This window comes from Galleria mellonella, unplaced genomic scaffold, assembly GCF_026898425.1.
Source record: "Galleria mellonella isolate WM207_F2 unplaced genomic scaffold, CSIRO_AGI_GalMel_v1 utg570, whole genome shotgun sequence".
NCBI classification, from domain to species: domain Eukaryota; kingdom Metazoa; phylum Arthropoda; class Insecta; order Lepidoptera; family Pyralidae; genus Galleria; species Galleria mellonella.
Window position 1 is genome coordinate 740165 of NW_026442120.1, and position 5632 is coordinate 745796.

A 5632-nucleotide genomic window follows, 5' to 3' on the forward strand; every position below is an offset into this window, starting at 1 on the left:
AATAATTGTTGTCAATATCAACATAATAAATAATTGGTTATTTTTTTTATACAACTTAGAATGGCAAACAAGCTGACGGTCCACCTGATGGAAAGTGGTAACCATCGCCTATAGATATGAACAGTACCATGGACATAACAGAGTATTTGGTTATTTAATATATGGTTATTTAATAAGTATAAATTCTATTTTCTTACCTTGCTTTAATCACTTTTTAACTTCCGAACACAGAATACGAGTTTCACTCTAATATATAATTGTTTCCCTTTTATAATCAATGTACATAAGTTTTTTTTACAAGCTATAATAGCCCAATTTGTTAGTAGCATAATTTTTGCTTGATGTTAGTATACCTTACAATTAAAAAAAAAAAAGAACAACTTTGGTCAACATTTTGTTTGACAAATTTAGTCACTGCTGTGACATCCCATTTGAGCTCCCACAACAGTCAGGGCAGTTCAACTTGCTTGTAATCATATTTAGGATATTGTTGGTGCTGCCCCACATCCTACGCACTAGTGATGCTCATATCCTACGCACTAGTGACGCTCATCTTGTACGCATTGTAAAATAAAAGCAATCTACGCAGTGTATATTATAAAGAAATTGAGAAATTTACTATCTGACAATATATTTTACATGTTATAACTAGAAAGGACATGTTTTAAGTTATCCTATGTTTTAAGTATTCTTGCGTTATCACTTGTGTGTTTCTTTTTATTGTTTTGTTGGTGTCAGTTTTGTTAATACGTAATCGATGACTTAAGAAAATGTTGTGTACATCTGTAATTGGTGTAAATGCATGATGCAAGCATTGTATAGGAATTAAAATTGTTGTCTGTGTTTACATTGTTGATGTACCTTTTAAAATAAATAAAATATAATCTATCTATTATATACACACCTTACATCGTGCTATAAATATCAAAAACAAATTCTTAAAAAATTTAAAGATCTTAAATTATTTAAAGATAAAAAAAATATTTGAGATCACTGCTAACTGGTAGGGTACCTAGGAGACTTGCTGGATTTACAAGCTGAATAGCTATGGAAATGCGATGACCAAAGTATTAAATAAATGACCCTGCGAAAGGTGCAGACTTACTTGCCATTGGATCTAATTGTTAGGAGATTAAAGTTTTTTATCTATTATTTTATTATTATTAATATATCAGCCGTTAACTGTACACTGATAGTCATAGGCCTCCCCCGTGAAGGTTTTTCCAGTAGTTGCCACGCTTGGATCGCAAATTGGCAACCGCAATTAGGTTTTGGTGATTTTTTAAGAGATTCACTGCTGCCCATTCTGGACCATTAAATTCCCTTAGTCACCTCTTACGATACCCATGAGAAAGGAGAAGATGGCCCCATCTATGCCGAGACCACACGGCAATTTCAATCTAATAACAAATCTTATTGAAATATCATAGATGCTCTTCTAAAAGCACCTCGAACCTCCATGCATCACAACACAAACTCCCATCTTTATATTTTACACTGGTACAAATTTATAGCATCTCGACAGATCCCCCGGCGATATTAAATATTTCAAATAGCTTCCTCGAGTCGGTTAGGTGAGTGGAATTGTCGGAGCATAGCAACGTAGGTATCAGTTACAGTAAATATAGTATGTTACGTAACAAATGCCTTTGCCTGTGCATGCGAGGACAGTTTACATCGACACGCCATGATATATAAGAATAAGGATCTTAAAGTAATAAAAGTTCTTCTGGGTACTATTCTAACTATAAGAGTATAAAGTGTTGTAGAACTGAGCAATCCAAGTGAACGATATTCTATGATATGATATTTTTCTCCAATATTAGGATGCCTTAGGTTTACTTTTAAAAAGAATGAAATAAACTAACGCCACTATAAGAGTTGGAAATAATTGGAAAATATTTTTGCTCAACAATAGGATACCACATGTTATGAATTCACTATTAATCACGATGTTTTTCAAAGAGAACTACATGAAGATTGTATTCCTGAAGATAGAATCACTAGTCTCTGATACTTCCAAGCAATATAAATAAGTACATTTTCTAAAATAGAGTAAAATAAAACTGCTCATTTAAAATTTAAAAAATAAACTTATCTCAGACAAAGTATTTAAATTTTAATTAATGCTAAATTGAATGCTTTAATTATTTCAAATAACACAATAATTTAAATCCATGCAGCCTTTTATTAAGGTCCAGGAATTTCATTTAAATAAAATTATTAACAAGTCCATAAGAAAGTGCTATAAATTTCTCAACTCTAAAATAACAACGCAGTCTAAAGACACCTTCCCAATACACTGCTAAGAAGTTTTGAGTGATACTCTATATAATATGATGTATAGCTTAGTCTGTGGGATGTCAGAGTAAGTATACGATATGTTACTACTCCTTTTTATCCTCAGGTTATCATTAGAAACGATTAAAGAAACACTGCACTGGTGTATACCATTGCAAGAAAATAAAATCTCAAAACAATACCACATGCTAAGGCGCTTGGCGATAAATATAAATCAACATCCATCACGTTAAGCAAACAAACCAAAATGATCTCCACTCAGCTATGTATCTAATATCACTCTCATTTTAAAGCCAATCATATAAAAATCAGCTAACAATATAAAACTCATACGTAATAATATAATTTTCGTACAGTACTTCTAAATGCAGATTGTTGGGAACTTACAAATTGGCTGAAGAGGCCAACTCAAATAAATTCCCAACCAATTACACATATTCGTCGTCACACTTCCCAATATTTGTCGGGGCTGTTTAAAATTCAACAGTGCAACTTCGGCTCTCGATGCAAATTGACGTAAATCAGTTTTGGCAATATTACTCCATACGACTTACACAGGACTTGGAGCCGTATTCAATTTCCAGCGACAACGCAAACTCTCATAATATTTAAACAGTTCCTCTCCTAAATTGTCGCCTCAACACAATTTTAGGGATCATTTTTAGGGTACTGTACCAAAAAGGTACAAAGATACATAGATAGATAATTTATATGCATTGCTTACAGCACACAAATGGCAACAGAAATAAATAGGGATGCATAGAAATGAGATAAAAGGATCAAAGAAACCCTTATGGTGCGACTTTATCCATGCGTCCATCCGTCTGCCACAGCATTATATATCTAATCTGAAGCAACTGCTAACGCCATCGATTTGAAATTTGGAATAGTTTTATATATTGTTGACCCACATATGGGAATGGGAATAATTGAATAAATAATTTTATTTTCTTTGTTTCCCTTAGCAAACTCAAAATCTAAAAATGGACTAGTAAAATCCAAGTGGTACCATGACAAACATGGCCTTCTCTGCAGTAAATGCATAACCCTAGTTACATGAGTACAGAAAAAATTCTAAAAAAAAATCGATATCAGTGCAAATAATGTATTAAATGATATTGCTAATAATTTAACCATAAAAATAAAATATGCAAAACTAAAATTGGAAGATAAAAATAATGTTAGTTGACAGTGGAATCACAATCTAGCCGAGATATCTCATCGTCAGCAGGCAAATGTGAATAGGGTTGCCGATTAGCATTGCAAATGATTAGCGAATATTCGTAAGGTCCCTCAGAGAGTGAACTTTGATAAGTGCCGCTGTTGTCAGTGTCCAATGTGTAGTTTGGAAGGTTTGATTGCCTTTGTGAATAGGTTAAAGGCTTGTGTAATCCAATATTATTTATGGGTAGGGCAGGAAAGGTCTTAAGTTCAGTGTGAATTCAGATATGAGAAATGTTTGACCGGGAATTTATAATGAATTTCCTTGTCTCATGATTTAGACATTCCGATAGACATTGCAGACGTTTTTTAAACAAAACTAATACATTTTTCTTTGTATTAATTAAAGATTGTGTCCCACAAAAAGAAAATCAAATTCAATCGTGACAAAACTATGTAGTTAATTTGATTAAAAAAAAATTGACTTTTGAACCGATTGGGATAACATTTCTCTGGGATGACTTTTGAACCGATTGGGATATAAACTATTTCATAATTTTTCAAATCGGTTTACAACTGACGGAGTTATGAGGTAAGAAACATAAAAAAACGCAACCTAATTGAAAACTTTCTTCTGTTTGAAGTCAGTTGAGGCTTTAACAACTATATATATCTTTGATTTTATTAAAACTAATCCAATTTAGATTTTGGAATCATATTTTAAAATACTTTGCTTTGCAAAAAGAACAATTTGGCTTCGAAAAATAAAACGATAGATACAGTCGTTCCAGGATTCATATGAGACTAATATGAAATAAAACTTTGTCAATTTCAAAAAGAAACAAAAATTGATTTAAAATTAGCAATGTGATCATGTAACAAATACAAATAAAGTCAAATTAGAAACTTTTGCACGTTCATTAAATATCATAATTAAATTGCTAATTGGTAAAACCTACTCGTAATAATTTAATTATAAACATATAGGATCAAGACTACTGTTGTGGGTGAACAAAGAGATGTATTCCAAGATTATGGTATTACTTGATAAATCAATACCACTATTGTTATATAGACAGTGGTGGAACGTTCACTCGAACGAACAAAACTAAAAGATCAGAGGTTGGTTTAGTCTATCCACTTTTAGTTCATTACTCGAGTTTCCCGAATATCTTTGAAGTTAGAAAATAGTTAGCCAAGGAGAGGCATGTGGACAAAGTTGCAAACCTTTTTAAAGATTGAACGCTCATACTTGAATATTCTCATAATAATTCAGTAACTAAATTTCAAAATGTAGTTTTAGTTATTTTTACTAAACTTATACTTTTATCTTTCTTTTAATTTTTAAACAAAATTAGTTTTACAAATTTATATATTTTATTTGTGTTTACAACATTGTAGCAGCTATAATTCTATTTAATTAAATTTGCATTTTTCTTGTTTATGACACTTGATTTTAATTGAATTGATGACTTTTACAAGATATATAATATTTTACTGTATTATTATAATGTGTTGTTGAATAAACGGAATAAACAAGTTTATTTGAATAAAGATGGATTTGAATTTAGCCCTCTAATTATATCAGTTTATTATTACCACATTGCCAATATTGTTTTTTTTTATACAACTTAGAATGGCAAACAAGCTGACGGACCACCTGATGGAAAATGGTAACCGTCGCCTATAGACATGAGCAGTACCATGGACATAACAGAGTATACTGTTTCGCCCATGATACCCCCCATGCGTTGTCCTGAGGACTCAGGTGTTATTCCTCTGTACCCAGTATTAGTATAGGATTCAATTTGGAATTTTTCTTCTCTTGCACCAATGCATTATTTTCCTAGTTACCTTTTAAGAGATCATAGATATGAAAATGAGAGGTGATACATAAATCATAGTAGTGGGTCATGCATAGCAAAAATTTATAGATTTGCCATCACGGTTTCGTATACCGATCCCAGTAATGCAAATTCGGTGTATTCAAATCATTTAAGTTTGTTATATTATGTGCTGATATGAGTCTGACCCGAGATTTCAAGCTTTATACATGTAGCTTTATACATACATCGCAAGTAACCACATTTATAGAACTCGGATCAAACATTTCAGACTAGACAGCATTCCCGCACTCGTAGTCGGCGGTTAATAAAAATTCCACACTACA